The 21454-nt window shown below is 39.7% G+C and overlaps 1 protein-coding gene and 1 long non-coding RNA gene across 3 annotated transcripts in view; one reads left to right on the top strand and one right to left on the bottom strand.

Annotated features, from left to right (window-relative positions):
* The window catches only part of TAFA1 (TAFA chemokine like family member 1), a 258691-nt gene that overhangs the window by 219877 nt on the left and 17360 nt on the right, over positions 1-21454 (bottom strand). Inside the window, exon 1 of one of the 2 annotated variants that reach the window (XR_010475102.1) lies at positions 5574-5597. The exons of the other annotated variant lie outside the window; for it this stretch is intronic. The gene's annotated coding sequence lies outside the window, so the exon portion shown is untranslated. Of the gene's footprint in view, positions 1-5573; positions 5598-21454 lie in introns of those variants that run through there. 2 annotated transcript variants of the gene reach the window in all.
* On the top strand, positions 89-21054 carry LOC135580465 (uncharacterized). The gene is made up of 2 exons (XR_010475107.1): positions 89-226; positions 19809-21054. It is a non-coding gene; the product is annotated as an uncharacterized LOC135580465 (long non-coding RNA).

Here is a 21454-nt window from a genome sequence, read left to right on the forward strand (position 1 = left end):
AGCTGTACGTACACTGCTATAGGATGCTGTAAGTACCGTAGCCTATTTTAATACATCCCTGCTCGGGAAAGTATCACATGCCTTAAAGCGACACAGCCCTCAGTTGCAAGCCCGAGCCGAGCACTGCGTTAGTCACTGGGGCTTAGCAACTGGAGCTGCGTTTAAATACCGAGACTCAGACTTTGCACAGAGCAGAAGAGCAGCTGGTTCCGTCTGCGGGGAGCAGGTATGAATGGGCAGGAGGGCGGAGGAGGCTGGTGGGAAGGCAAAGGACTCGCAACACCCCGGGAGCGATCTGGGAGATGCGTTAATTCTGCCGGCAGAGGCTTTATTCCCCGGGCGTTGCTCTTGCACTTATTCGCAAGAGGTGAGTGAGACTTAAGGGAGTCTTATCCATTTCATAGGAGAGCGGCACAGGCGTGTGAACAGGGAGGGGTGGTGCAGGGAGAGGGGAACAAAACGCACAGGAGACACAGGGGAGGGCAGGAGGTTCCTACACACGCCCATGGGCTTTCCAACACCTTGCCACGACTGAGAGAAATCTTTCCTTCCAACTCCATTTCCAAAGCATCTCAGTCAACAATGAAGAAAGAGCTCTGATTTACTCCTCCTAAGTGCTAAAGCTCAGACACACTAGTTTATTTATTACAGTTATTTATTTACTGTCCACATCTTAAGTGGCCATTTACAGGAATGGAGTGGTTTACTCTTCCCCCTCTACAACATGTAACTATTTTTTTTATAGAGCCATTGTATAGACTTAATACATACCATTCACTTAGCATTACAGCTCTCACAACTGCCTACAAAAGAAAGAACGCTTGGAGACAAAACAGAAATTTCCATTTTAAGAGCCCAGAGTGCATACTATAACAAAACATAGGATTTCTTTTTTCCTTTATAACCTGTGGTAGAAGAGCATACTACCTTCACTGCTTATCAGCTTCTGACACCAAACAATAGTAAATAATAACAGTAACAAGTACCCTTACTCTCAAGCATCTCCTCATCACCCAAGGACACACATCTCAGTGAAGACTCTCACCAGGAGGTACAATGAGCTTACTTGACAGACCATATGCTCCTTTGGAGCAACTGTATTTTATTGGGTGGCCCTGCACACTGACAGAAGCATTATGCTGGTCTCTGTATTGCAGCCTTGAATCAATAAAGTAATCGGCAGGGGGGGTGACAAAGTGACACAGGAGAGCACTGTTGAGTGGACCCCCACCATGCCACTGCAGCACAGCTCCCATCAGGTCCCTGATTAGTACTGTAGAGAAGAGGATAAGTAAGGATAAGCTTTGTGGTGACCAGAGATACACTCAAGAGGTCAACATTTTTTTCAGGTGTTTTGTATGAAAACACATGGCACAAGTATGGCTGGCAACATATGTTCTGTTTAACAAATGTTTTTGGTTTTCCCCAAGAATTTCCTTAGACATTGGAATAAGGCAAAGAACTAAGGCTGTTGCTGCTGCTTTCTGGCCTCAGAGGGATCTAGGAGTGTCCAAGAAAGCTGATAAGAGGCAACCAAGTTCCATGAAGTACTGATAAGCACAGAACCAGGACTTGGGACCAGGTGCAGTCCACAACAGAAAGGGATGGGTGGAGGGCTGCTGTGGTTTGCTGCTAAAGCCACAGGGAGGGTCAAAAACTTCCTTCTTTCCATGGGAATAAGGGGAGCTTTCTGCAGCACCTGAGAGGGGCAGGAGATGGGAATTTATTTTAAAATAGCACCTGTTTAACAGGATATGTTCCCTCTAGGGCTTAAGGTGAAACTAGGAGGGAAAGGGATCTGAGTGGGGAAGTGTGAAGAAAGAGGAAGGAGAGGGGCCTCAAGAAGCAAATAAAATCTTCTAGGAAACTGAAAGACCTCGTGGACAGCAGAAGGAATCAGACAAATTGTGACCACACACCTTGGCAGAGTAGGCAGAGACAGATTTATGCAAGATACAGATTTATGTAAGGTACAGCAGAACTGTCACTCTGCCAAGCACTGCTAACTCCCAGCTCCATGAGGCTAATGCCACCATAACCCCTGACAGATGCTGCTATTGTTCCGGACAAGCTCTGCAGGATCATGGGACATGTTGTTTCTGCAGGGTGGAGGGGAGATCAGATGGACAGAAGAGAATATTAAACAGGCTGTGCTTGCAGTCTCTTCCCTGCCCTGGCTTCCAGCATCAGACAGGAACAGAAGGGTCCTTGGCAAACTTTGCAGAAGCATCTTCACACCTGCTTTGATGTCTTTGCTGCCAATTTTAACTTCCAGTGGACGAACAAGACATGAAACAGCTCCTCTTAGCCTGCTTTGAGCTAGGCACAGCATCATCTTCACCTGATGCTTTGGGGCTTCACTTTAGCCTCCTCACTTCAGGACTCACTGGCTTTGACAGGAAGGAGATGATGCCTTCCATGTGCCCACGGGCCCTTATGTTGAATATGGGGCTACTAACAGTGACACATTGGAAAGAGAAAATAGAAAGGAAAAATAAGACTTTAGTGAACAGTTCACACATTTAAAAATCCTTCCTCATGAAAAGGGAAAGCTGGAAGAGTCTCTATAAAGAAAGGAAATGGGACAAAAAGGTTTGTCAACCATCCTGTGCAATGGCAGCTCCTGCCAGTGCTGGGGCAGGATGGAACCTGCAGAGGGGCAGAAAATCCTTTCAGTTACATGGTCTGTGCCTGGCTGCTGGGAGACAAAATGTCACAAGGAAGTCCTTCCACTTCCACTGATATCTGATAGCAAACAGAAGAAAGGATGGAGACCAGGACCTGAGTTGTCCCAGTCAGAGAGCACAGAAAGCTGCCTATCCACAGCTTTGACAGAAAGACTCCATGGGGTTGCTGTCAGGGTTGCCAAAAGCAGACCATTACACCAGTGTGATATTTCCAAGGTGAAAGTAGGTTGCAAGGTCTCAGCAGGCATCAAACTGCCTTTGAGCCAGGCTGCCTCACACACAGACTGTATTCACAAGGAGAACAGCCTTTTCCTCCTGGTTCCACCATTCATCTAGAGATGCCAAGTGGATGACAAAAATAGGCAAACAAAAATAAATGCTCTTCACTGCCTCAACCTCTATTTATCACAATTTTCTGTGCACACAGAAAAGGAGAGCATATGCAACTCAGGCAGACTCATGCAGACAGCAGATTGGTACTTGCACCCAAATAGGGGCCTCTGGCCTCTACTCTCTGCATGCTGACTCCTCTGCCTCCATCTCCTCCTCCCACACACACGCCTTTTCCCCATGTAGAGATTTAAGGGGACAAATCCCAGGCGTGTATGTTACAGGGTCTGAAGAGGGCTCACCACCTTTGAAATGCAAAGCTCATTAGTTCTAGTGCTCCTGGGACAATGAAGCTTTGCTTTTCACAGATTGTGTTCTCCATCCCTCCCAGCTGCTTCCACCCACCATACAAAGCTCTTTCTTATAGATTCTAACTCCAGCCTTGGCTGCTGCCTGGGCAACAGGCAGTGCACATTGCAGCTCCTCAGTACCTACATGTTCATACCACAGGTGAGCCCAGTGTAGTCTAACAGCAAGTTTTACTTCATATCCACTGAAAACCAAATTACCAGCTCTCTTATGTCCACAGCATTTACAGAAATATTTTGGGTTTTTATTATTTTTTGTTTGCTTGTTTTTTAAATCTGATGGAGTTCAAGTTTTGCTTGGCCTCCTAGCCTCCCCATGCACCTTGTCTTCCATTGAAAACCAGCAGCTGAGCCTGTGAAGATTGATCTGCCTGCATATGATAGCCTGAACAGCAACTATGAAACCCATAGCAAAACCAGCCAAGGAGAAATCCCCATCCAGGGCCCTAAGCCTCCCTGTATGTTTCTAAATCCTTGTTTCTTTCCAGCAAGATGGCATAGGCCAAATCATCAGGAAAACAAACAAACACAAACCACAAGTGCACCATAAGTAGCTCCTACTAGAAAACAATGAAGATTTAAATAACAAGTCTGAATATTGACAAAAGCAGGGACAAGTGAGATCAGAGCACAAAATGAAAGTTTTTCACAGGTATTTTTCCTAGCCTACCTTAAAGGTGTTGCTATTTCTTGTTAAAGCGATGTCTAGTCTTCACATTTACTATGTTTGGGAGAAAAATATTTTGCTACTCACATGGCTAAGAGAGGACAGGAAAAAAAAGGAACACACTTCTATTTGTCAAGGAAGTTTATATCAAAAAGTTTGTGTCCCAGTTATTTTTAAAGTATGTAGGACAACACATACAAAAAAAAAAAACCCTTTCAACCCTTATCTGTAACTTGCCATTAGCCAACAAGATCAGTACTTGCTAAGGATTAACAAGACAAATTATCCATGCAGTACACTATCATCATGCAACACAATTTCAATTGCACTCGATATATTCAAAATATAACTTTAAAAACATGACTGTGCTTGGGATACCATGGCAGGTAAACATAACTTTCATATCATGGAGACAGGTCTTTTATTTAGCTTCCAGAGATATGAAAAAGCAAAGAAGTCTAAGTTAAAAAAGCCTTAGAGTGATGCCAGTCACAGTGTTCTTTCTGTTCTTGTCAACCAGCGACACCGTTATCCTTTATCAGTTAGACATTAGCTAGAGAGATCATCCCAACCTGAAAATCCAGAATATCCTCTTCTCATTGATTCTCAAGTTACACATAGCACAAACCCAAGAGCCTTCAGACCAGACATCCTTACAGCAATCAAGTTAGACCCATTACATAAAATGTTATTGAAATATTCCTAGTTTCAGAACAAGTTGTTACTGTTGTCAGTTTTTATTGCCTTTCCAGACCAACTAAAACCACATTACAAGGGAGACCCATCTACAGTAGACTAATCGAAAGCCGGAGTGCATGAACTGAAAATTATTATATTTATAGCCAGAAAGGACACTTGGTATTTGACTTATGAGTTACAGAATGTCAAATATCAGTCCTCAAGCACAGGTTTAGTGTCTACTTTTATTGCTGAAAAGTCAATTTTTACATGAAGTACAAGTGTTTTCAATATTTACAACGTAAATAAAATAAATCCAACAGAAGCAAAACAATTGAGACACACAGGGAGGCCAATTCACTGTGGTGAGTTCAGACTTGGCCACTGTTTTCAAACGATAGGTCTCCATTATCCCCAGGTAATGGAAAACAGGAAACTTCAACAGTAGCTCAAGTAAGCCTCTTCCATCAAAGTTTACATATTTCATATATCAGCACAGAAGTGGGGGCCACCTAGCAAACAAATATCTCCCTGTAGCATTGCAGCAAGTCACCCCCAGCTCAATGCCCCGTGTCCTTCCCAGCTGTGCTGTGAGAAAGTCTCCTTTGGTCCTACCAGCCATCTCCCACCTCCTCCTAGCATAGGGAAACCGGCAAGAAACACAGCCAGGACCCACACTAGAAAGGTTCTCACACAAACCCAAGCTCAAAAACACGTCAACCCTTTCCTGGCTACTCACTCCTCTCAGCAACGCTGGGATGAAAAAGCACTTTCCCAACACATCACGAAAACCCAAAACAGGAACCCCCTCCAGCCCCAGAAGTCTAGTTCCCAAATACCAACCTTGAAAAAAATGGTTTGAGCTCACAGGTAGGATTAGCTCTTCTTTTCCATCCCTCTCCTAACTCAAAAACTTTTCTATAAGTTTTCAGCTGCTGCCTCACTCCTGAAGGAGAGAGCACTATCACCCCACTCTTCTCACTTCCTTCTACAGGCTGGTAATTTTGATAAACTCAAACCACCTGAGCCCTTAAAGGGTCCACAACCTGACACAGGGATGAGCTGGTTTAAAAGCTCAAAAAACTATCAGGTGCAAAATATTTTTTGGTTAGACTAAATCCCAGTGGCAAGGCACTGGGAAATATGTCAGGATGTTTAGAAACATCTTTTGGAAGAATAGTTTTGGCTGGCTCCTGTGCAAAAGGAAAATGCAAGAAGCCAATTCAGCTGTGCAGTGCTGCACTTCTGGTCTTTGTAACTCCAGGTGCTATCCTGAAAACAGCACTTTAAAGTCTGCTAATTCTGCATCAGCCCCAGCTGCAGAGGAAATCTCAGCTCTGATACTACACTAGGGGATCGACCAAATAGCTTATTTGCAAACCTGTGTATTTGCTTCTACTTTATCACAAAGAAAGCCAGTGGAGGAAAAGCATTAACAAATTGAGATGTTTCTTTGCTACTTGCCCCTGCTGCGTGAATTCTTATAATGGACTCAGTATGTGATCTTAAACTATATTTCAGTTTATTACTTCTAAAATGCCCTGGATTCTGCAGGGGCACAGTGCAGCTTTCACACACCTATTTTAGCATGCTTGGAGATCCTCAGATTAGAGGTGCTATGTAAGGCAATTTTGATTATGGATTAAATCCACTAAGTAGAGATGGACAATTTCTGACTTCAGTTATGTTTATGAACAAAACAATGAAAACCATCAACAACAATGAAATTGGAAAGCAACACAAAACACTCCCTTAAAGAGGTGGAAATAAGGAATGGGGGAAAGTTGTCCCACTGGAACAAAAAAAAAAAGTGAGAATCAGCATGAATACGTAATATACAGCAGCCAATACTTCCACTTTAACAAACAGAAACAGAAAAATTCCTTGTCACAGCTATGGGCTCTGTCATTATTTCAGAAAAACACTCCGAGCGCTCTCTTCCACACCTCATCTACTATAGTTTGCAGGGCTGGGCAGAGATCTGCAGCCAGAGCCCTGTGTGCTGTGCTAGGGCTGGAAACTGTGAGTCCCCAGGTAAGGAATTAGTGCATGAAATGAACATGGAAAAAGAAATCATATACTGTTCTGCCTTTGCTTCAAAATAGGTTGGCTGATTGACAGCAAGCCCTATATAATAGTTCCTTCCAGGCAGATGGCAAGATCACGATTTGATCTTCAGTTGCAATTTTCTGCTGCCTCTCACAAGCAACCAAGCTACATGAGCTACCAATAAGAAGGTCTGGGCTGTTATATATGAGTTTTACAACACTCACATCAAAACATATGGATTAATATTGTGACTAGTTCTTGTATTCCGTTTTGTAAAAAATAGTCTTGAATTTGCCTCCAACATCTCATAGATGATCATATGTAGATAATAGCTTCAGAAATCTACACAAAAGCAACTTGTAAATTCCTACACCACCCCTGACAGACAATACTCTTTTGAACGTTTGCGTAGGTGTTGAAAATCTTGCCATACATCTCGAGCTCTCTCAGCACATATTGTTTTTAGGCTGCCATCTGCTAAAGCACAGTTCCACCCTAAGAGAGATGCAGGACTGCTCCAGTCTGTTCTGTTTTCAAATTTACTCTTTTATTCCTTCTCATTCCCAACACTCGGATTCTGTCATTCTGAACCCTGACTGTAGTTACAAAGTTCAAGAGACCCATTCACACCACTGTTAATTTTCAGTGATAAAGAACATTTATTGAATGTGTATCCAGGCATTATCTTTAATGAATCAAAGCAATGCTTCGTGCAGTGGTGTCCCCGGAAGCAGATTCATTTGCTTCCATGTCACCTGGTATCCACGTAGAGAGGTGCTGGGCCCATCGGGAACTTTTGAAGCCCTCATTTGCAATGTATGTATAGTAAAAACAGGAGTATTAAGTCTGTGGCAAGGGAAAAAGACAATTCCCAAAGAAATAATGTGGGAAACATCTTGAACAAAGCAAGCCATGCACATCACAGTGCAGAATGTCAGGATCTAATTAACGTAGTAAATAAGGAATGATGAACATTATACTTGACTGGTTTTGTTCTTCACTGAAATTGTCTGCAGTACTCTTTGTCTTACTGTTGATTCTTCTTCACTACCAAGCACATTAGCAAAATTTATATGATGATATTTAATTATATTATTTTTTTTTTTTTTTAGAAAGCAAGTTTGTAAGTGATAATTTAGGTTAAGTTTGTTATGTTGGATCCAACACTAAAATTTATTGGAAGCTACAAATTTAACTTTAGGAGACTGAGGAGTATGTTAGCACATGCCAGCTGAAATTTATCTGCTTTGGTCCTTTTTTAATATTCCTCTTCTCCCACACAGCCCTTTTACTACTCCACCTTCTTCTCAGGTTTTCAAAGGTTTTGTTGTCATTTACTTCTGAATAACATACTAGATATTTTGGCATTGTAGGCTCTATACATCAAATCGTTGTTCATGTGCACCAAGCAGAGAAGTCAGAATGAGTGAGCGTACACAATGACACAGAAATCTTTCCCATATTGCTTGCAAAGCATGAAAGTGAATAAAAGAGGACCAAGAAAAGAAAATACAGAATGGAAAATGAAAATATAACGGGGTGTATGTTTAAAGGAGGCACAGCTAGTAGTTTTGCTTTTTTTGCCAGCTTGTAGGGCAACACTCTGTCATTCCCTAAATTGTACAAAAATGGTTTGTTAGACTAATTTATATGTTTTCCTTGATTTCAGTAATCACGGTAAGCTGGAACAATTTTTTCCACTGAAAAAATGTTTCTTTTAAAATCTAAGCAGTAGTAGCAGGTTTTGTTTCTTCTATCTACACTTCAGCAAAAGATTGCAAGTGCCTTTGTATAAGCTTTTACTTGCTAGAGAGATAAATTCTCTCTCCAAAGTATGACAGATGAATTCTCACGCAATGAAATATAATACCTTTTAAAGAGTCTGAAAGCAAGTAATAGATTTGCAGGAAAATACTGAAAATTGGCTTAATGTTGCATAAATAAAGGTATTTATGCAACCTGGAATTAAATTCTACCACAAACAGAAGGCTAGGTCCTACTCAGAATAGCAAGGCCTTCTTTTGACAGTTTGCGTGGGTGTTGAATGCACATGTGGTCATTTGCTGACCTTCTGAATCTCACCTGATACAGTCATCATAGCTAAATTTTAAACATCATTTTCCAGGCAGCATAATATTCACTTGGCTCCTCCTTCCATTTCCCCACAGAAGGTTGAAAAATGTTAAACTGTTCTCTTCACAATTAAATTCATGAAACGCTTAAATTCTATGGCAGCCAGACACCAAGGAACAGGAAACTCATTTCATCTCATAATGTTTTAGAGCCCCTAGGCAAATGTAAACAGAGTATGCTGTGATAGAGGAAGGATTTATTGCTGCTGCTGAACAGAGAATCTGCTGATTTATTTTTAATTCTGGTAGACTTTTGAGGGTAATTTATTTATTGCAGAATTTTGGTGGAATTATTATTTAGGAGGTTTGAACCCACCAGACCCATTTGTGTGGAAATGCATTTTAAACAAAAAGATACAGAACTAAATCAATCTGTACTGAACTTACACTGGCTTGTAATAGGGAATCATTATTGCACTCTCTCCTGACAGAGCATAAAAGGGGGTTTGAGCTCGCTTTCATATCACAGCTTCTGGAGTCCAAGTAACATTTAATAGGCACTGGAGGTGCTGCTGAAGCAAGCTTAAGCTTAGGCATAGAAGTGTCTAAGTCACTTTTATATTCTTGCAAATATTTTACCCAAGATTAGTTTCATTGATTTTCCTGAGAAAAATATCACTAAACTCTGCACCAAGTGCTGTTTTAACCATTCATTTATATATGACTCAGAATGACAAAGGTTACTATTTTGAGTCAGTACATCGCTGTTAGTATATCAAATTCATAGAAACATTAGTAAAAATATGACTTTATGTCACGCCACTTACTTTTACAGCAACCATTTAGCTTTACTGGAGTGCACTCCTCTGATTCAGCTGTACTCAGCCTTGGGAACTCTTTGGAAAATGAAAGAAGTGTAAAAATTTCACTTTTATGGCAGAGGGTGAATGGCAAGTCTTCAACACCAGTGAGCAGTGGGTGTGTGCATGCAGGGACAGCCATCCACATGCCAGACGTCCATCTCTGTGGTTATCCGAGCTCCAGCAATGGTCTATCACCTTGTGTCCTCCTACCTTTTTGTCCTGTCTGACTCCTGTTGAACTCCGTGGGTAAAAACTTTGAGCAGAAACCACCTCCTTTATACCTATGTGTATGAGATCCAGCACCAGTCGCCTGAGCTGTGACCGGAGCCTGTGACCACAGCACAGCTAAAGAGCTGAAATCTGATCATTACCATATTTGACAATTCATCACCAATGTCTCCATTAAAAGGTACCTACACATTATGCAAGTAATTCAAAATCTTTTTTGTCCTCTTCTTACCCTCCATGCTTATTTAGTAAGGCTGACAGTAAATGGGAGACTTGTTTAAAAAAATACATAATTTCTGAATTTCTCTTCAAAGATGACACAGAAAACACTCCAGAGTGACTGCCAAGCTGGCATTCCTCTGAGGCTGCTTTAGCTCTTTTCTCTGGCTAACTTGAAGCAAGAACTTGAACTATATCTCAGATAACTGCTGTAGAGAATCAATTTTCAATTTCCTGCTGAACTTCAGATATATATTTAAATACTCAGTACTTCTGGCATCTGGAAGGAAACCAACAATAAAATCAAATGGTCAAACTACTCACTTGATAAGAGAAAAATCTGCAGTGAATCAAGCAAACAGGAGCCTCAGACACAGGCCTGAAGGGTAAATTTTCTCAGCACCACTGTAAAATTAGTGCCATGATCTTACTGTCTTTCTGATGAAAAATATCCGGCTAATAGCAATTTTGTCTAAACCAGAATATTTCTGTAGAATTCATGGTTCATTTTAAAGAAGTGTAGGGTTTTTTTTTTTTTGCTGGAAGGGAAAAATAGATGCAGTTTATAATCGGGTTGAAATAAGAAAAGAAGTGTTGATAGTGAGTTCATTAGAAATAAGGTTCAGTCAAAGAAAGAAACCCTCCATTTTTACAAGAGAGACAGTGGAGAAATGCTGATCTTCCTGAAGACACTGAGAGTTTTGTCCTTGTTCATGGACAGATTTTTATCCTAACAAACAACAGTCACTACACCTCACTGTATGTTGTTATTAGGATACGAGTGTCTCAGCTCAGCAGTCTGCAGGTTTGCCTGCTTGCCTTTATTTTTCTCTATCTGCAATGTCCTTAATAATAAACAAATAAATATAACAGCCCCTGAAGAAAATTCATGTTTAAAACAAGGCCATTGGAAAGATTTGTGTGAAAAGAGTTACAGCAGTTTTGGTTGAGGTGTTATTTGAACAAAATTTTTAAAAATACATCAGTGTTCCCCGAGAACATTAACATTAACATTAAAATGTTACTAAGTGAGAAACAATGCATTCTGGCTCAGCCCCTAAACAGACCAGCAAATGCATCTTACTGCTTTCAGAAGGAAAAATATTAATTATGCCCATGGAAAATCACAGCTGTGAGGACATATTAAACTGTAATACACAAGCTAGGGAGGATAATAGCAAAAAAATCATGGTATATACGATTGTCCTGCAGTCTTGCAAGGTAGGTGCTGCTTTAAGGGAATCAGAACAATAAAACACCTCCTCCTTTCCCAACTGTTGTAAGGCAGTTTCTGGCAGTAGCTGATGGGAAGAATGAACAAATACTTTTCTCTACAATGCTCTAAATGTAGGAACTTGTAAAACACTTATGTGAAGTCAGAGTGATTGCAAACTGAACAGGGAAAGCCATGCAAACAGTAATAAGTATGTGTCTCTGGGAGGCTTTATTGCCAACTAACCTGCTCCTGCAGTTTGTCCAGACAACTGACATGCCAGGAGACTTCTGCAATTTGCAATGAGCCATCAGCATCTTGCAAACAGAAAACAAAGAGAAATGACAACAAGGTATCAAATATAAACTCATCTTGATGCGACTATTCAGGAGGGAAGCAGCAAACAAAATAATAGGCAGACTGGTGACAACTTCAGAATTTTTTTGTTTTCAGAGCTGTGAGAGTAGAATTGGAAAAATTTAATCGGGTTCCAGTTTTATCCTCAGCCTGCGAAAATGCATGAGCAACTATAGGCAAAAACGCCAATAGTACTAATAGTAATTGTAATAATAAATATGACAGGAACTGCCTGAAGAATATTAATTTGAAAAGTTAGAGCTTTTCGAAATTCCTGACCGAGGGACCTTTGGAGGCTGTTTCTTGCAGAATGACAGAACATCCTCTTTAGTAGGACTGAGACACATCCTCCTGAGTGGTACCCCTGCAAGGCAGCACAGCAAGGCTCCACACTTCTGTGGATCTGAGGGAAAGGATCAGCTGCATCCAAGGAAAAACATTGCCTGTGCCATAGTGCCCTCCCCTCCATCTCTGGGCACCCTGTCCATTGCCTTTGCAGGGTTTTCAGATCAGACAGTGCCAGTGCAAATGCAAGGAAAGGAGGGGTTCTCCACAGCCAAAGACGAGATAAAAACAAGCTTGGCTTAGCTTAGCCTAGATTTTAAAATACATTCTACATTTTTTTGCACACAAGAGGTTTGGAAAGCTGTACTCTACTCTCATGGAAATCACTTGTGGAGATCCATTGTTTCAGAAGAGCTAGATCTATATCACTGATCTGCAAAACCCTACACAGCTGTTGCAATGCCTTCACCTGCCTTGAAAACAGTAAGTCATACATGTAAGTTGAAAATGTCCCTCTTCAGAAAGGGGTGACAGCATTGACATCAGAGAAGATTCTTTCACGGCCACCAAATGAACATCAGTGTGGGCAGACTCAGCCATCTCTTCATTTTATAGGAAGTTTGTGTAGAGTAGCAAGAGCTATTGAAGGGGCTTTATGTGTGACATCCACCTCAGTCTGGAAATGGGTGTCAGAATGTGGCCCCAGCAGAGAGGATGTTTTTGCATGTTAGTGCCACAGATATCAGTGGTGCATGGGGCATTGATGTAGTTAAGAAAAGAATTCTCATTCAAAGTCATTTGGCTCTAAGGATAATTTAACCATCCTGGTATTGCTGAGTGATATGTATATTTGAAAGCGAGAAAAGCAAATACCCAAAGGCCTCCTGTTTACAGGGTTGTCATTTCAGAAAGTTGCTATATGGCAGAACAGGGTGCTGATAACACATGAGATAATCCAGCATGATAGCGTTATCAGCACCTGAGGAGTAATAACTGATCTACTTCATATTTATCAAACCTACCAAGCACTTTGTATTATGTTTACCTAATGATTAAAAGAGGCAGCAAATGGAATGACTTTCTTTTAATCAGCATGTCAGCTTGAGCAGCATAATGAAATTAGTCAGGGGTGAACACAGGCTTCTGAGCCAAAAGGGGCATTTCATTGCAACTCACTTCTAAAATCCGCAACATTGCCGTTTCCATGGCAGACCATTGCGTGATGCTGGGTTCCTTATTCAAATATAATATATCCAAAATTAAAACAAGTGCCCTGTTTCTCTATGTTATTGTATCTACTCTCCTAGCTTGCAAGGTCTCCAAAGTCTCAGCCAAGGATTCTTTTTCTTTAAGACACATTTATTAATCATTTGTTCATGTCTACCTAGTTACACATGGATGATATCTGACAGTTTATCCCAGTTATCATTAATAACTATTAATGACCCTGTTGTTACAATCAAGTTGCATCAACTCATAGCCTCATTTGCATGCATCTAATTTTTCATTTAATTACACAAGTCAGAATGCTGCTTTTACAGGCAAGCTTGCTTACTTAAAAGGGCAGGGGTCTGTCCATTTGATTGCTTTTAGGAATGTGGTAGATTACACCATTTAGCTATACTTATTAAGATGTGGAATATATAATGCATTTCCTTAATCCTCAAATATAAGTTATTATCACTCCCATGGAAGCTACAGCATATGAAAGTTTTAGATGCAAACAAATCCAAATTGAAAAAGTCATGTTTTCCCAATGCTGACAAGGTTTAACAAATTCATGTAGACACTAATGAGTATTACTAGCCTTATGTAGGGTCATGGAAAACTAGACTGGCTTTTTAAGTCATTACTACTGATTTTCTCATTGTTACATGCTAAACTCTCTACTATTAATACAGCTTACTTCTGCTTTTGACAACTGGACAATGTTTGAGGTTCAATGGCATGGCTCTAATATTTTTTGTTTCTTTGGTAACCACATATTTTTCCCAACTTTAGGGGCTTGGCAAGATTGCGTTTCTAACTTTAATTTACTGACTTCTTCTGGAAATTTGTTTTGTGGCTATTCTGCAAAGAAAATTATCATCCAGCACAGAGTGCTCATTTACCTCATTTTCCAATCAGTACTTGATGGAATGGTGTATATCACCACTGCTGAAAAAACATCTATAATAAGAAAAATATCAGTTTCTTAAAGATACAATGTGGATTCTGGCCTGATTAAGTACCACTGGAGTCAGCAGTTATCAGAGTATAAACAGGAGCACAATTTGGCAGTCTGTATGTAGATTTAGCATACATAATACATGTCTTTCATTCATACAGTATATTATCCTGTGTTTCTACACAGTATAATGAATCTTCCACTAACCACAACTTGAATGAGCTCAAAAGTGAGGAGCTGAGCCATGGACACATTTCACCCAATGCAGCTTCTTGACATTAGAGGGCTCCATAATCCACGGAGTATGGCAAAAGTGAGTCTCATTTTGAGGTCAATAGAGATGACACTGGAAGGAGAATTATGGACTCCTCTTGGAGCTCTGGTTTCATGGTACTGTAAATTCAGCTTCTGAAGTCCTAGTATTAAGTCAAAAGCTTCACAGCTGAAAATGTAAAGAGTTGGTCTGGCATAAAATCATTCTACTACTTCATACTGCTTTAGAAGCTTTGAGTGAGGCTCGATTTTATGAAGAGTAGATCACATATAATGGATTTCTCTCTCTTGTATTATGATGGATCTGATGTTATATTGGTATCATCTGTCTTCCCAAGACTCAGAAAACCTGGCATAAATGTCAAGAGATCTTGTTAATGAGACACAAATGCAGGGAGTGTCCATGCCTGATACAGATTAAATCTACATCTAAACGTGGCTATAAAAATTGCAGAGACACAGCTGCATGTCACACTGCTCGTCCATCTCTTTCAGAGCTGTAGAAGGAGTTGTCAGCACAGCACTGTGACACCAGGCAGCAGAGCAGGAACATGCAGCCTGGGAATAGTGCATGTTCTGAAGGGAAATTCAGAAAGGCTTTGGAGACAATAAAGAAAAAATCTGAGGTCAGGGCAATGGACTTGCAAGCCACTATTTGATCACTCTCTAGATGACACGGTAGAGTGTGTCTTCCAGTATCCCACTCTACATCTATAAAGATTCTTGAACTCATGCTAGAATCTGGGTTAAATATTCCTGGGTTATTTTTCTGCATAACTGACAAACTATCATGCCTCTTCTGTCTATTGCTATTAGCATGGGTTACATATAAGAAGTAATGTGGACCTGCCAAGGTCCATGCTTAGTGTCTATAGGACACACCTCTAGACTGAGATGGCACAGACACACCTAGAAGAGTAGGGTACAGCTCACATGCCATAGAGTACATAGAGTACATAGGGTACAACAGGTTACCGGTCCTTATCTTGCACAAATCATCATAGTTTCATTGTATTATTTTGTCCTATCATGCTCAGGAAGAAATTTCTGTGACCATCACAGAATGACAGAGAGCAGAGTTTGATGGGCCTTCAAGAAGCCTTTGCATAGAGCTGAGTATAACTATAAAGCATCGTTTGCAGAAAACTTGCATCAGAGCTTTTCCTTGACATAGATAATGTAGTAAGGTAATCATTGCGGAACAAGAACAAATATTTGAATGCCATTATCTCATCTTTATGGCTCAATTTATTAATAACAATACTCCTAAAATATTTAAATGGACAAACTTTGGAAAGACCTTTTACATGTAATGTCATAGCCTTTAGAAAGTGCAGCTTGTCTCTGTTGCACTTCAAAAAGCCTAATCCTAAAGATATCTTCCTATGGAATAAATACGCTCGTGAGTTGAACTAACCTCATTCTATGGAAGATATAAGAGCTTTCCCAAGTAGTGCTTGCAGAATTCCCAGCCTGAAAAATTGAACTGGCTCTTTATTGAGGTAGCCGTTGACAGAGGTGCTTCATTCCAGCAATGTGTCCATACACACACTCTGCCCCATCAGCTCTTCCTTCCTGCACCACCTGCATTCTGAATAAATGGTTGCTGCAGGGCTAAGCAGGTTGATTGACTTCTCAGAGGCTACAAAAGAAATTAATATCTCGGAGAGAATGAAAACTCTCCCCCTTTCCTGTGCTCAGACATGTTTTCTATAATTAATGACTGATATATTGGTGTAGTTTTCCTGGAAAATATTGAAACAGAGTTGGATCATTTTGGCAGGGAGGGCCAGGTTATTACAAGCACTGATTTCCTAAAAGAAAATTGAGCATAGCTGGCTAAAGAAAATCCCATGCTGTGAATTTTTTGCCTCATTCTCATACATGGACTACGTTTTTCTCAAATCCTGCGGGCATAATTTGGACACATATTTCTGAAAAGAAGTCCGTACAAATAATAATTTTACTAGCCAACAACACAAAGAGTAAAAAAGGAGAAAAGTACTATTCAGAGTATGGCCACCAGTAAAGCATGGGAAATCTCAGTATCTTTTTCAATGTTATAGAGCACTTGTGAATTGTGTATACCCAAGATAGCAGGAAAATTCCCACCTTGAAAGGCAGCAGCTGATTTTGAAGCAAATGTGTGAAGATCCACTGATGATCTGGTACTTGCTGCTGAATTTATTGAGCTTGAATCAAATCCCACTATAACCAATAGGGAGAAAAAGAAAGAAAGAAAAAAAAAAAAAAAAAAACAAAATAAACCCCTTCACTTCATTTTCCTACAGACCAGACTTGCTGTGTATGGACCCCTTTGGGCCACACGACACAGATATCAGCAGCTTTCAAACCATGACCATCTGATTAATACAAGGATACATACTCATTCTTGGTTTACTGAAAATTCCCATAAGTAATATACGTAGCATATATTTGGTTAAAAAACTGCTATGAAAAGCTTACAGATTTATATATCTGAAATGAAGTACTCTTAACAATTTGGGGGTGAGCAGGAGTAAACTGTTGCTCTCACACCTGTGTTGACAGAGTATCAAGCCTGGTACCCAAATCAGAGATCAATAATATTCTGGCAAGGTGATTCCTCGTTGTGCTTTATTTTGAGCTACATTAATGTAACATGGAGAGGCAGCTGCAGCAGGAGAACTAATGAAACCTCAGTATTTCCTTGTGGCAGCTGAAATTTTTGCTAAACTTCTAATTTTGTGTCTGTATTTGATGGGTCACTGATTTGAATAAATTAAAGACATAAATCACATAAAAACTGTAAGTGAGGGATTATTTTTTCAGTTGATGCTTATAAAGAATATTTATTTCACAGTGGTTTATTGCCTCAGCTGTTGTTATACTGAGATAGTTTCTTCCTTGGGATTTGTCTGTGCCTGGTTCCCAGAATCATAAGGTACCCGTTTCAATAGATTAAGGGATTCTTGCTGGCTGGGATCTAGCTGACTTTCCTGCCCAAATTCCACCATACAACAATATGCACTGAAATACCTCCACCTGACAAGAAATGCCCTTTGTCTCATGACCCAGACATCCCAGAGGTTGCAAACTCCCACTGATTCGATTTTGGCAGCCAGTCACATCAAGGGCTTTACCAGAGCACAGCTGGGACTGTAACCAAAGTCATGCAGCACTAAGGGATGCTACAGTACCATGCTAAACACTGGGAAAAATGCAATCATCAGGAAGGTTTTCAGGGAGTATCTGTGGCTGGTTAAGTGAGTTTACCCAACGTTCTCCAAGAAGACAGAGCGGTACTGGAGGTTCTAGGAGCTAGAGATGGGTGCTGAGTGCTTGCACAGCTCTGAGCGTGGGGCAGAATTCCAGATCTGCTTCACAGCCCCAGCCCCTTCGCACTGGCCCCAACAGCCAACCGAGGAGTGCCAGACTGGCTGAGAAAAGGCACAGAAATAAATATTCTAAAAATGCAGATGTGACTAACATCCTCTAGCTTGCCATGCAGCCCAGTGAAGAAAGCAAACTGGCAACGACACATCTGCTCACACTTCTCCATTTATTAAATTTGAAACAAAATTTTGACAGCAATAAACCAGAAGGAGCAGTTGTGTGTTTGTATTAAAACATCGTTTGGATAAGCAATAACCAGTGATTGGTGTAAAGGAACATCTGTGATATTATCCTGCTATTTTTGTCTGAGTCATGTCACACCGAGAAAGGCAAAGAAAAAAATAAACGAAATTATCACATGTGATGCTTCAAATTCAGCTTTGTTAAAGACACACTCCTTTTTATTTTCCAGTGCAATTCCCACAAAGTTAAGCTAAAGACATCTGTCTTTTCTATGGAATTAAATAAACATTCTGGTATTTTGGTTTGGCTATGAATCATGCTCCTAAAACATTTTTAGTGATTAATTTTTAATCCCAAATTGATAAATTCCTGCTCACACAATAATGTTAACATTAAGATCCAAGCCTCTGTGAGCCCTTAATCTGAATCTCCCTTGTTACTACTAATGGCGTTTATTTTGTCTATGAGAAAAATAATTAAATATAGCAGAAAACAAGGCTGAGATGAAAAGGGCAATAGGAAAGATAGGTTTTTTAAAGATAAAACATGTTAGCCTATTGTTAGGCAATAACAAAGCCACTTTGGTTATTAGAGTACACTACAGAAAGACTGAGGAAATTTATTCTAGCCACAGAAAAAGCACTTCCACTGTTGTATGAAAGCAAATATTTTCTTCATGTGTACTGAGGAAGGAGAAGGAGGAAGCGCTTAAAAGCATTTGTAGGACTTTCAGCTCATCATAGTTTATGTCAGACAAGAACATGATAAAAGATGTTGATTTTATTAATAATTTATATAGAAACAGTATTTATAGCCTGCTCAGTGCATGGTAAATTGAAGGTCCACAGTAAGAAACAACTCATTAGAAACACTAAACATTGGAATTTTTTATAATGTACAGAAAACTGTTCACAACTACATGCAGATAATTAAGCCCCTTTGAAGGAACATATATACATTTAAAAATGTATCTCTTCCTCCTAGAAAGAACACCCATTACATCCATTTCCCTTAGACCTCTTAGGGCCCGCTGCCTGCTCCATTATTTCTGTTGCTGAAGGGTGTTTGCACCTGGCAGCAATAGTCTCACAGTTCATTTTGTCAAATGTTTTGCATGGAGCTTTTTCAATGCTTTCCCTGGGGATGTTTGAGCTATTAAATCACTATCATGGGGGCTGGAAACTAGGGCCAGGATTTAGTTCAGTCCTCAACTTCCACTGGAAAATTGTTCAGACCTCTTACTTCATTTTATGTCTCCAGCAAAATTTCTTAGCTGACAGTGATTTATGACGATAACATTTCCTACATGACAAAATTCTGAACAGAGCAGATATTGAAGTGATGTCAAAGTTACCTGAAGTGTAAGCTGAAACAATTAATTTAAGGCCAAATGCTGTAGCACTTGCATTGATCAAATTTCTACTACTGCTTACATTAAAGAGCTCCTTGATTTTGTGCATAGGTGATTATTATTAAAAGACTGCCTTTACAAAACCTTCTCTGTACATATTAGATCAATAAGCTGTCCAAGAAGCAAGAAGCTGTGGAAATGAGTTATAGAGGGAGCCATGAAGATGAATTATGGGCAATAATTAAATAAAAAACACCGTGTATTATTGACAGGGAGAGGACATTTATGTGAATATCTAGTCAACATTTTAATGCTTATTTTTCATTCTTAAAAGATCCTGAAAAATTAAAGTTAGTCATTTGCATTACGGTGTTTTTGGCACTTTTCTTAATTACATCTAGTCTCAAGGGAAGGCCTTATTTATGAAGCTATGCTGTATGCAGGACAGCTTAGAGAAGACTAGAAAACACATCAGCAAAGACGGGACATTGCACTCTCCTGGTGCAAAAGAAGCAGATAAGAAGTGCCAAGAACTTATGAAGAAGTTGTTGCAGATGGCACAGTCTAGAGAAGAAGAAGAGTGGGTCAAGAGATGAAGATAGATGGCTGAAGCCAAATTCTCTAAACGGCCACAGGTTTGGTCCCACCACCCAGAGGCCCCAGGCATAGGGAGCTGTATCTGACCCTGACGTCTGACTGCGGCCACCTTAATAATCCAACGTGACAACTCTTCAAGTTATTGATATGATGGAAAATGGAAAAAATATGCATTTTTAAATGTCAAATTATCCTGTCGATTTGAAATGCCAATGTTCTATAATAAGTTTTGTTTAGAAGATATTTCAGAATGTTAAAGAAGTGCTTCTAGAAGTGCAGGATGGTATGGCTGTAATTGTATTATTTTGCTACTTAATGGCCTAGAACTGAGGATACAGTGCATGTTTCAGTTTACTTTCTTAAAATGGTAATAGATTATATAAATTAACATGGTATATGCTTTTTATTCATTTATGGGAAGCCAAAAGTGAAGAAGTCACACAATCTGAGTTTCATAGGCAGAACATTCATATTTAGTTATTTTGCTCTATTTACAATGGATTTTTAAAAACTGTAATTCACATGAGTGCCATCATATTAGGATACAAGAAATTGTTCAGATTGTTTCCTGTTTCCAGCTTCTGTACTGGGGAATAAAACACTGTGTTACAAATGCATAGTGTGAATAATGTGTGTGGTCATTCATGTTTCCAATTATTTTTATTGTACAAATGAATTTATTATAGGGCAATGGAAAATGCAATAATTTGATATATTTGGTATTTAAATATGCATGCTTTGTATCTAGTATATGTTTATAGACAATATGTTTGTACAAGTGTATCTAGCATGTTAGATGGGTTTATTAATCTTGGAATTACCGTGTAGTAAAAGCATTATTTCTCTAGTCTCTCTATTGTTTAATGGAAATGACAAGTAGATCAGACATTTGGAGATGAATGAAGCAGCACCAAGAACAGTTCCCCTGGAAAAAAAACTCAATAAACATCTACAGTTGTAAATCTAACCACTTTTCTTGGCAAAACAACATTGAAGAACTGTTACAGAATTATAAAATGTTGCAAAGCAGCCTTTTTAGGATTGAACAAGAATTTTTCCCTGTTCTGTTAAATAAAGACGGCTGATCACAAACCAGTTTCTCCTTTGTATTTCCCAACTTAATCCTCAGGAGAGAAGTGCTTGTAGCACTGGCTACTTCTACCACTAAACATTAATTTTATTGTAAATCACATGACATTTTAGCCAGAGCCTGATAAACCCACTAAGAACTGGCTGCAGTAGAGTAAGGTCCTGCATTTAAAAATGCAGTTGGTTGGGATTACTGATAGGAAATCAAGCTTAGTAGAAAGGTATTGTAGACTTGTATTAGGGGGTGTATTATTTCCAGAAGATAAGGGACACTATACATGCTCCTAATACAGTCTTCCATCAGTGCCCAGTCTGCTAAAACGGTGAATGGAAGTGACTGATCTACAATTTGCATTCTCTTTTCAGTCCATCAACAGAACATTATTAAAACCATTGAGCCAAA

The sequence above is a fragment of the Columba livia genome, chromosome 10 (assembly GCF_036013475.1).
Source record: "Columba livia isolate bColLiv1 breed racing homer chromosome 10, bColLiv1.pat.W.v2, whole genome shotgun sequence".
Classification (NCBI taxonomy): Eukaryota; Metazoa; Chordata; class Aves; order Columbiformes; family Columbidae; genus Columba; species Columba livia.